The sequence below is a fragment of the Schistocerca serialis genome, chromosome 1 (assembly GCF_023864345.2).
Source record: "Schistocerca serialis cubense isolate TAMUIC-IGC-003099 chromosome 1, iqSchSeri2.2, whole genome shotgun sequence".
Lineage (NCBI taxonomy): Eukaryota > Metazoa > Arthropoda > Insecta > Orthoptera > Acrididae > Schistocerca > Schistocerca serialis.
The window spans coordinates 1,159,373,219-1,159,385,336 of record NC_064638.1 but is presented as its reverse complement, the minus strand read 5'-3'; the positions used below and the strand labels follow the sequence as shown (position 1 = coordinate 1,159,385,336).

Below are 12,118 nucleotides of genomic sequence, written 5' to 3'. Positions count from 1 at the left end.
CTATCGGCGACTGCTGCGCAAACACTTTCTCCGCCTACACGTACACCATAATTACTTAATTAGTCTACCACGCAAACATTGGGGCTACACTCGTCTGGTGTGAGACGTTCCCGGGGAGGGGAGGGGGGGGGGGGGGTCCACTGGGAGCAGAACCGCACAATAACCCTGGGTTCGGTGTGGGGCGGCGGTGGGGTGAGTGGACTTCTGTAGCCCGTTCTGGGGTTGTGAACCACTGAGGGCTTCGGCTGGGACGAAGCCTCTCCGTCGTTTCTAGTTACCCAGTTCCATACAATACAACGCAATATCTATCCCTAATACAGCCGACGTCAAAAAATTCGCAGTCAGAGAAAAAAAATTTTAGCATTGTTGTTAATTGCTCCCACATCTGAAGTGTCCTCAGTTTGAAGCCTCTGATTTCCTGAAGCTGTGTGCCAGTGTGGCCTCTGTCTTTACTAATACGTAACACCTGCATTCAGTTATATTCCTGTACTCCCAATTTAAAGAATAGCTGCTCTCCCCCCTTCCCCTCTCCGAATTATCTTTGTACACAATATTTCTCTTACGTCTCAGAAATTCCCTTTGCCCCACCTCCACAGCAAGTGAAACCAATAAGATTTCAAATCTTTCAAAGACCTCACATTCCCTGACAAGTGACACACCACGCCTGTTCCATAAACCACATTGTGTTTTAAAGCCACCTGTCCAACAATGAGAATTACTTTTCAGCTGTCTCAGCATTCCTTCCTCTGTCTCCTACCTTAAAAGTCGATCTAACCATCAACAGGATATTTGACCGTTTTCTAGAAATTGTTTTAAATGATTGTGTCATTTTATGCTCCTAACATGTTTTTTTTACTCTTGAATTTCAATATTCTTTCATAAAAACGGAAATAAAATTAAAATAATTTTAAAGCCCGCTAGAACGTTCGATTCGGGTCATGTGATGCCTACGATGTCACTGGCTAGCTCGCTACTCCTAATGCCATAGTGCTAATTGACAATAATGTCTTGTTTTAGTTGGTTGGTTGATTTGTGGGAGGGGACCAAATCGCACCGGATTAGGGAAGGATGGGGAAGAAAGTCGGCCGTACCCTTTCAAAGGAACTATCCCGGCATTTGCCTCGCGCGATTTACGGAAATCACGGAAAACCTAAATCAGGATGGCTGGACGCGGGATTGAACCGTCGTCCTTCCGAATGCGAGTCCAGTGTGCTAACCACTGCGCCACCTCGCTCGGTCTCTTGTTTTGGTATTTACTTGTCGGAAAACGGGGTTACAAATGGTGTGTAGTACCGCACACTACAAATACACCTACACAAAACTCCTAAAAGTTTTTGAATGGGAAGATGAGCAAAATGTCGTTTCACTATACCGGCAAATTGCCACCACGTCGACGCATGAGTTCACTAAATTGAAAATGTGTTGCTCTTGGAAGCTGACATTAATTTACTTCCGAGATATGCTATCTCACTGTTAAAAGGGAAGGATAGTGTCATTCAATAAAATTAAACTCTATGTGACAACTGTTCTACGCAAGTTCACCATAGCAATTAGGTAACTCAGCTGTTAGAGTGGTAGACCGTCGAATTTTAGAAGATGACGTCCACAGATCACTGGCTCGAATCCAGCCAGAAAGAATATTTTTAACTCATGTGTAAACCAAATCACAATTACAAAACTTCGTCACACCGATCGGAAACAGAGTATGTTTGTGTTTTCTCGCTCTTTACATGCGCTTACATTTTCAGTCGCTGTTCACACACGCCACGTTCAAAAAGATATTTTCTAGTTAATGGGACCACACACTTTTTAATTTACTAGAAACAATGTTTTTTGTCTCCGGACTGCCCAGCTAGGATCCTTATATTTTAAACTTTTGAAGTTTCATCATCTTACTCAAAGATGAAGCAAGTCTGCTTCAGGCACTGGCGTTAGTTTACACTCACAATCATCACAGATTTTACGTTTGAATTAGCTTCATGTTATACAAAAAAAATGGCTCAAATGGCTCTGAGCACTATGCGACTTAACTTCTGAGGTCACCAGTCGCCTAGAACTTAGAACTCATTAAACCTAACTAACCTAAGGACATCACACACATCCATACCCGAGGCAGGATTCGAACCTGCGACCGTAGCGGTCGCTCGGTTCCAGACTGTAGCGCCTAGAACCGCACGGCCACTCCGGCCGGCCATGTTATATAAGTTTTATATCTCATCGTCATACACTTTGTTGCACTATGGTGATACCTTCACTACCAGTAATACTTTCGAAAGAAAGTTAATTGTTTCTTCGCAAACTAAACGAATTTGTCCTCTGTTGTCCATTTCTCGGACTAAGATCAATGTGAAGCTATATTTAATACATCCCACTATCGAAACAACTGCTACAATCCATTCTTGCTACCGTTGTTTTCGTGTTTCGTGTAAAACTTTTATTAAAAATGTTTGATCCTCCCAGGATTCGTACATGTGACCTTATTATCCACAGTCAGATGTGTTCTCTCTCTCTCTCTCTCTCTCTCTCTCTCTCTCTCTTTTTATTTTTCGTTGCGCCACTGAGCGCCTCAAGATATACGTATCTCTGCTGACTGTCTTCTATATAGGAAATCAGCACTAAGATTTGCCGAGAATAATTTTATTGTACTTTGGGTCGTAGCTCGTGACTGATGGTCGAGAATCTAGTTATAATATACTGATCCATTTGCAAAAGTTCTACAGTTCCTTAGTTTTGAGCGAGTCCAATGATCTCGCAGGGAACAAGGAAAAAAATGTCTGTCGTTGCACATATCGCCGCTCTAAATGGGAAGGAGTGTAAGCGCGTCGGCTTTCGGCAGGTTTCCACTATCAGCGTTCACAGAACTCCTTCCTATTGTTACTTAAAATTGTAATTTCAGCTAACACTCCTACAACGCACGTATAGTTTCGTCTTACTCCTAGTCCACCAGAGCATCAACGAATAACAGAGTGCCTTTGATCACGTGACCAAATCTTGATATTTCATTATTTTTTTATCTTTAATTACATAGAAATAACAAATATTTAAGAGAACATTGACCGTAAATACTACACTCCTGGAAATGGAAAAAAGAACACATTGACACCGGTGTGTCAGACCCACCATACTTGCTCCGGACACTGAGAGAGGGCTGTAAAAGCAATGATCACACGCACGGCACAGCGGACACACCAGGAACCGCGGTGTTGGCCGTCGAATGGCGCTAGCTGCGCAGCATTTGTGCACCGCCGCCGTCAGTGTCAGCCAGTTTGCCGTGGCATACGGAGCTCCATCGCAGTCTTTAACACTGGTAGCATGCCGCGACAGCGTGGACGTGAACCGTATGTGCAGTTGACGGACTTTGAGCGAGGGCGTATAGTGGGCATGCGGGAGGCCGGGTGGACGTACCGCCGAATTGCTCAACACGTGGGGCGTGAGGTCTCCACAGTACATCGATGTTGTCGCCAGTGGTCGGCGGAAGGTGCACGTGCCCGTCGACCTGGGACCGGACCGCAGCGACGCACGGATGCACGCCAAGACCGTAGGATCCTACGCAGTGCCGTAGGGGATCACACCACCACTTCCCAGCAAATTAGGGACACTGTTGCTCCTGGGGTATCGGCGAGGACCTTTCGCAACCGTCTCCATGAAGCTGGGCTACGGTCCCGCACACCGTTAGGCCGTCTTCCGCTCGCGCCCCAACATCGTGCAGCCCACCTCCAGTGGTGTCGCGACAGGTGTGAATCGAGTGACGAATGGAGACGTGTCGTCTTCAGCGATGAGAGTCGCTTCTGCCTTGGTGCCAATGATGGTCGTATGCGTGTTTGGCGCCGTGCAGGTGAGCGCCACAATCAGGACTGCATACGACCGAGGCACACAGGGCCAACACCCGGCATCATGGTGTGGGGAGCGATCTCCTACACTGGCCGTACACCACTGGTGATCGTCGAGGGGACACTGAATAGTGCACGGTACATCCAAACCATCATCGAACCCATCGTTCTACCATTCCTAGACCGGCAAGGGAACTTGCTGTTCCAACAGGACAATGCACGTCCGCATGTATCCCGTGCCACCCAACGTGCTCTAGAAGGTGTAAGTCAACTACCCTGGCCAGCAAGATCTCCAGATCTGTCCCCCATTGAGCATGTTTGGGACTGGATGAAGCGTCGTCTCACGCGGTCTGCACGTCCAGCACGAACGCTGGTCCAACTGAGGCGCCAGGTGGAAATGGCATGACAAGCCGTTCCACAGGACTACATCCAGCATCTCTACGATCTTCTCCATGGGAGAATAGCAGCCTGCATTGCTGCGAAAGGTGGATATACACTGTCCTAGTGCCGACATTGTGCATGCTCTGTTGCCTGTGTCTATGTGCCTGTGGTTCTGTCAGTGTGATCATGTGATGTATCTGACCCCAGGAATGTGTCAATAAAGTTTCCCCTTCCTGGGACAATGAATTCACGGTGTTCTTATTTCAATTTCCAGGAGTGTATTTGAGTATTAGAATCTATCAGAATAACAACAGTCCTAGCCATATTTTTAACACAGAAGAATAGCCTATTATTGTCCAACAGCCACCCAGTGAAACCTTGTTACAACCTTTCGTACCATCCACATTTTTCCCTATATCCTATACTACACATAAAACCTGTTACCAGTAATTTAGGGAACAGTTGCTACTGATCACCTGAAGAACTTTTCTGTTTTATGTAGTATCTCAACTGAACACCTGTTTTTCATACCCTCGATTAATCTGTTAGCATATTTAATTAGCAGTATGCAACTACGATCAGACTTTAACCAACAGCAACAGTGATTCAAGCACTAATGTAAATAAATACGTATGAAAACAAATTGTTGCTACACGCAGTCATATCGGTATCAGAGGAGGAGGAACCCGGCATTTGCAAGTCGAAAAATTAAATGTTTTGTGACACTGGTGATGTACCAAACGAAATGGTCAAAAACAGTACATAAATATTGAATTCAGTGAAGCGGATGTCATTTACAGGTCTCTTGTCAAGGATGTTATCAGTAAGACAAAACTCAGGCGTAACAAATAATTACAAAAGTCTGTCTAATTATTTTTTCTATTTATGAAAGTTTCTGAAAGAAGACAAACAATGAGAGGTAGACTTACCATACAGCTGAAATACTGAGCAGTGGATAGGCGTATAAACGACTGTAAACTTTTAGCTAACCTTGTGACAAAGCCACTAGAGTAGCAATAATTCTCACGTATTCATATTCATGGCTACTTTCCTACTGGTGCAGCCTAAAGCCCCGTTTTCCTGGGTGCGGAAATTTATCACAGCGTGCTGCGGAATACGCTTGCGTCATCCACTGCCGAGGAGACGTTCAGTAGAAGCAGAAGGTCAACAGCAAGGAACAGGATGTGAAGAAGTGAAAATACTAGCAGAAGACAGAACAAAATGGCGATCCTTCGTTGCAGCCCTATGCTCTACCGGGCCGCGGGATGCTGCGCGAGTTTTCCTAGGTGCGAGCTGATACGCGTTGGAACATAAAAACTGAAAGTGGTGTTTATTATAATCTGACAACTGTAAATGACAGAGTGATACGAGGGCTACCTTCTGACACCTTTCTTTGATTCAAAGAAAATTTCGTGCTATCGAAATAGATAAACTTGCAAGAAAAGCTGATTTTTCGCGCTGCTCAACATTTATCGCGCCGTTTCTCCTAAATTGTGTTGTGCAGCAACATAATTTTATAGTCGCCTTCAGTAGTGTATGTCAATAACGTGTGGAAACTTTCTGGCCAATAGCGTCAATGACAGTGAAGTAATAAATTAAAATGTCACGTATAACGCTGAATTTTTACCAAACCAGTATCCTAAATTTAGTAAACGGGAAACTTTTTCTCTTCACACTTTACTTGGGGGAGGAGGGGGGGGGGTCAAAGAGACAAAAACTTTCCGATAGGTTGGAATTCATTTTTACAGTTTGTTGGAAGTCAGTGGGTGCTGGAGTTTCCCCTAGATGAGAGCCGTGTTGTGTAGTTCATTGGCGCGATGCGAATTCCAGTGCTCTGCGACAAACATTTTGCAAGGCAAAACATACCGCGCAGTGATCGATTTGTTTGTAACGTCGCAGCTATTTACACGGCTGCAGAGTTTTGCCGTAAGTTTTATTCCGTTAGGTCAAGCTGTATTGGAGGCTGGCAATGAAGCCTCCAGCCCCGGCCGTTGTGTGGTCGGCTGCTGGCGTCATAATGCCATCTGTCGCGGTGTGCGGACCGTGAGAACTGCTCTGTGTGGAGCGAACTAAGATCGCTTACCCATCTCACCTAAGAAACTAAATAACTATAACAAATATGATCTGTTTGTTTTCAAATTTGGTACAGGAACTTTTATAATTTAGAAGAACACTGTGTAAAATTTTCATGCGGATAACTTTAATGGTTTTTGAAATATAAAAAAAACCTATTAAAAAGCGCTTAACCGACACTCAGTAAAGTAAATTCAGATAGGAATCATGACAGTTTAAGTTTCTTTGTTATTTGAAAACAATAACAGCACTCTCAGTGTTATTTTTAAGGAATTTTGATTCTAAACTTGTAATAAAAAATTGATTTCATAATGGAAATAATAGTTTAAAAGTTGATGTTTATATTTGGTGTTAGGGTGGGAGTAGATGAGAGTGAATGTGAGTGTGTATGTGGGTACATACGACAAATTTCAATTTTATAATGTATTACACCATCCGTAACTAGTAAGTGTTACGTAACGAGGATGTCCTGAAAACGTGAATCCCCCTAACTGGTGGATGATGTATGTCTAGGAGCGTTTGCTTTCGTAATAAGGCAGCCAGTAAGATAGTAAGAGGATACCTAGTTCTGAAGTATATTTGAAGCATAGCTTTCTTTTAATTTTCGTTTCGTTTGGTTTTGTGGAACATTTTGTGAATGTTTGCAATATGAAATGACGTAGATGCATCTGCGAATGCTGATTAGAGTAAAGCGGTTTGGGCGCTAAAATTGATCATGAAAGGTTAATCTGACTGGATAATCGTTTTGATCAACCAATGAGAGAAAAGTCTTTTCCGCGTAATTGAATGAGTTATATGCTCTGTGAGCGACGGCATTCAGTCAGTCGTGCAGTCGCTGTCGGACAAGAAGGTCATGTTAAATGTGTCCGAAAAAATTATCTGTAAGATGAAGAAAGGACGGTTAAATCGCGCTCGGTTTATATCGCCGTGCTAGCAGATGCAATTACGGACATTTCGGTGAAGTTTTGAGTGGTTTTGGAATGTTGGTTGCAGAATAAACCGCGTGTGAAATTGTCGACCTTTGTGAATATTCTGCGTGGTGTGTTCAGTATGCATCTACAGACATTTTGGCATTCTGGCGAGCATCTTCTTTCGAAGAATCCACTGAAAAGGACCGAATGTGAACTCGTTTTGTAACAAAGTATTGCCTGTGTGAATCACGTAATATTTCGAGTTGGACTTGGCACATTTCTGGCTGTCTTACGTGGGATATAAGCAGCACGAACTAGTAGTAGATGTACTACCAACGTAAATGTGGGCTTGGTGACACCAGAAATGAAAAGGACCGTAATAAAACATCAGTATCTACAAACAAACATTTTCAATGAAGGGAAGAAGCACCCACTTTGTCCGTTATTAATAGAGATTTACAGGTTTATCTTGTTACTTGAGTTACACGGACTTAGTAATCCTAAGTATGGGCGGTGGTTTTCTTCAACGCTGCTTTTCTCGTCGTCTACATAGTACCTACGAATGCAGAGCAACGGGTGGTGAATCGACGCTATACTGAGGGGGTGGATATCAATAATTAAATCGCAACGCAGCGCACAACCCCGCCCCACCGCATGTTAACCTTTTAATTTTGGCACTTCAAAAGTACATGGAAATCAGGGAAGAGAAGGAAGATTGTGTATTATTGGGAAGAGTACTCAGCAAGCGTAAAGCAGTTACATAATTGTCCTTACACCGTGAACAAGAAGGGGCTTCTAACATGTTAAATTTGTTCCTCGGAGCGGAGGAATGCGAGTTCCCCCTGCCATATAACACAGATATATAAGAAACTGAAGAACTGCCCGAGGACAATATGGTCGGCGGCGGCGGTTCCGGCAAAGGTGAGGGATTCACCCTGATGAGCGGATTCACTGATTACTTCAAAGGAGCGAAATTTAATCGTTGTTCACAGTACTGATCACAATAACAACAACATCCCTCGCATTATAACTGTGTTTAAAGGCTTACAAGGGGACCCTCCATACTGCAAATCATGGATTTTGATGCGCTTCAAATATGTTGTAGAGGCACTTACCCTGAGCACGTGGCTATTCGGTTTTTTAGCGACGGGCCTTGGTTTTTGAGAAAATCGATTTTGAAGTTCATTGCGTGCTTTGAATTCCGTTAACATTATATTTAGTTCGAGCAAGTCAGCGTAGCGCAGTGGTAAAGCTTCACGGCTGTTGTGCTGGAGGTACCGTGTTCGAATCTTGTTGGTGTAGTTTTTCGTCCGAATTTTTCAATTTTATTTAAAAAAATATCAACAAACAGTGTAATGTATGCGAAATTATGAAGATATATTCAGTTATTAACTTTTTCAGTCATAGAATATTACAAAATCTTATGTTTCACCGTCCACATTGCCTGATGTGCCAAAACAATATTGTGGGTGATACTTATCATAGAAACAACCGAAGCACAAAGTTTCGCAGCGCCACGCGCATTTTATGAAAGCAACCGTCTTGCAGGCGCACGGAATCTTCATGAGCGATACCGGGAAACACAATTCTTTAGCACTCAAAAAGATTTCTCTTCATCCGCTAATATCGATGCAAACCATGCGTATCTAATCATGTTTTCAAAATTAGGTGCGCTGAATTGATGTGGGATTAGCGAATGTAACTTTATCGAATCTTTCCTAGAAGCAATCTCTCTATTGTCTTTCATCAATTCGGGAGCACTCTTGAATAATTTTCGTGAAGATTTTCACCTGTCGGTAAAAATAAACATCGCAGGGCTGGCAATAAGGAATGCACATTGGTGAGACCACTTTTAGGGTGCAGGTGCACGCTTTCCTTTCATCAGTGAATAGATGATCGTATAAAGTTGAATCGGTTTGCCCTCCGCTTACGGAAGAATTACAGAACGCAAAAATTCTTCGTACACCAGTTTCGTGAACTTCCCGGATTTCGTGCAGGACACGACTACATTTCTGTATTTCCCAGTTAATTAATCTACTCGTTTTTGAACGTTAGGGCCAAATTTTCCGGACGGTTCTTGCATACACAAAAAAACATATGAGGCTGTTATGGTATATTGGGCCGTATAAGAATCTTTCTTCGGACGAGAACGATTTTCGTTCCTTTTTCCGAAAGTGATCTGTTGTACGTTGCCTGATACTGGCAGCCAGTTTGATCAGTGTTGATTACGAAGTCAACGTCGAAATACTCCATGAGTATTCTCGTTTGTATGCGGAATTGTTCGGCAGTTGCTAAAACTTCGTCTGTCTTCGCGAATTCCTTAGAACTGACGAACTTTGTAATTTTGAAGAAGAACATATGTCATGTTACGGGTATGCAAATCACGCAATGAACTTCGATATCGATTTTTCAAAAACCAAGGCCCGTGGCTAAAAAACCGGATAGCCAGGTACAACATATTTGAAGCGCATCAAAATCCGTGGTTTACAGTATGGTGGGTCCCCTTGTGAGTACAAATATATTTACAAATTTATTACATTGGACATAAGAAAAAACATTTCTTTCTACTTTCATTCATTTTCCTTCCGATTTCTGCCCGAATTAACTAATTTTTAATTTTGTTTTTCAGCGCGGCGGCAGCCATGTTCCACAATATGTGGCAGAGAAACGGTCAGCTGACATTCCTGGTGAATGTTTCAATAACTGGATTGGAGGAATTAGTTTCTCTAGCGCTGCCCATGCGCACGAAACGGAAAGTTCGTTTAAGCAGCTGCCAGCCAGCTTGACGCGCATGCACTAAGCTCAGCTGGAATCGCGTATAAGCCGCGCCTCTTCCCGCTTCTGTCTAGTTGCAGTGTGGCTGTTTGGTGTATAATAGGCTGCGGCAGGTGCAATTTTGAGCAGCCAGCTGACGACCAGTCGTAACGAATTGGCCGAGCGAGATGGACGTGAAGACGCGATAATTGTCCACCTTTTGTCTCAGAAAAAATGCAGAGCCAAACAGAGCTACTGGATTCATCCTCTATTGCTGGAGCGACACACAAAGGGTTTATATAAAAATTACTTCAATGATCTCCGAAATGTCCAGATCGTTTTTTAACTTTACAGGAATGTCAGTGGAATCTTTTGATAACTTTCTGGAAAATATAAGAAATTCCATAACGGGTACTGACACTCGTATGCGAGCTTGTGTAAGTCCGGTAGAAAAATTGTTGATTACTTTGAGACGAGTTCAAAAACAAATATGATAGTTCATTTTTAATAATATTTGAAAATAATTCGCCAGGTGTTAAAACGATAAGTCGCAATTTACTTATTTCTTTTTAGGGAAAAAAATAGTACCTGCCCTTTCCAAATTCTGCAGCAACTATCAACACCAAAGATTTATGTTCGCTGACTAATAATGGTGGCTCGTATTAGAAAATGTACAATTAAAGAACTTCAAAGCAGTAAAACGCCAAATTTGTGTGAAAAATTATTGAATTATCGTCGGCTTCTCCATGGCCCTTCGATTCTAATGTTACGAATTTGAAGGAGCTGAAAACGGATGAAGTCAGAAAACAGAAGTGATAGTTTGAAAATAATACAACATTTATGATGATTTGACAATATTATTTTAATTTTATATGCCAAATTATAACAATATTTGGAAATAATATTAATGTTAAAGTTGTTGTAGTACTGCTGATTGGAACAGAACAAGTATTTCAGAATTCTGAGTTGACACAGGTGAGTCAATGGGCGATGACAGCTCATCGTATTCGGCGGCAGTGTCAGGAGTCTGTATGTAAAATGCGTAGAATAATCACGGTGACTTTCCTTCTGCCCTCTGCTAAAATCTGCTCGATCATCATTTGGTTGTAGTATGCATCCATGTTGAAACTGCTGTCGACTCGAGGCTTCTGGTTTATACCTGTGGCTATATGCTCCAGTCACTGTTGGTTCTGACGCATAATCAGAATAGCCTTGGTGATGAATCCGCAGTGGAAGCAATTGTGCTCTTTTTATGACGTCAATAATCTCCATTTTGGTAGTAAGCTTGCGTTCTTCTGGAATCTTTTTCGTGTCTTCTAGCAATGAAAGCAGAAATAGTCTATCTGAATCAGATTCTTGGTTACTTTCACGATCCTCCCTCAGTGAGATACTCTGTTGTAGTACAGCAATCAATCTGTCGTCGTTACTTTTTTGCTTCTTTCTAGGAAGAAGGACTTTGTACGCCAAATCCCTGATAGTTACTTTCAGCAACGTCAATTTCATCCAGGCTACCTTGAGTTGTATTGTCCACAACAGTTTCCTTAAGAAACTGTAATTGCTCGAAATACACGTACTGGCTTTTACGCAAAGCTGCTGATCCACTTTTGGCACCTGCTCTGCATTTTAATTCCCTGTTGAAATTTGACCTAATATTCTTCCACTTCTGTTGTAAAGATCTGCGTGCAAAAACAGTCTCTGTTAGTGGCGCCGATGGGAAGAAACTAGGGATGTTAATATGACTGATCTATTATAATAATGTAATGAAACTCCTGGCAGAAGTTCGTGGGTTTCATTTTTCCATATGAATATATATTTCGTTTCAGATATCTGGCTACAGTATGTACTATGGCAGCATAGGGTCACAATTTTCGGATCGTATGTACTACTGTCCGAGAAGTCATACATGAAACTTGCTTGGCGATTTGGGACAAAATGAGACGGACTGCGTTTCCAGAATTAAATGAGGAAAGATGGATTGAAATAGCAAATGGATTTAATAGATATGCAAACTTTCCCAATTGCATCGGTGCCATCAACGGGAAACATATCAGAGTAATAAAACCCTGTCATTCAGGTTCACTGTACCATAATTACAAAAATTATTTGCGATCGTTTTACTTGCTTTATGTGATGCAGATTATAAATTCACTTACACTGATGTTCGAGTAT

At 42.4% G+C, this 12,118-nt stretch overlaps 1 protein-coding gene across 2 annotated transcripts in view; it reads right to left on the bottom strand.

Moving 5' to 3' along the window:
• Positions 1 to 12,118, bottom strand: part of LOC126418141 (serine/threonine-protein phosphatase 6 regulatory ankyrin repeat subunit B-like) — a 352,754-nt gene that overhangs the window by 311,496 nt on the left and 29,140 nt on the right. The window contains exon 1 of one of the 2 annotated variants that reach the window (XM_050085171.1): positions 5,141 to 5,279. The exons of the other annotated variant lie outside the window; for it this stretch is intronic. The gene's annotated coding sequence lies outside the window, so the exon portion shown is untranslated. Of the gene's footprint in view, positions 1 to 5,140; positions 5,280 to 12,118 lie in introns of those variants that run through there. 2 annotated transcript variants of the gene reach the window in all.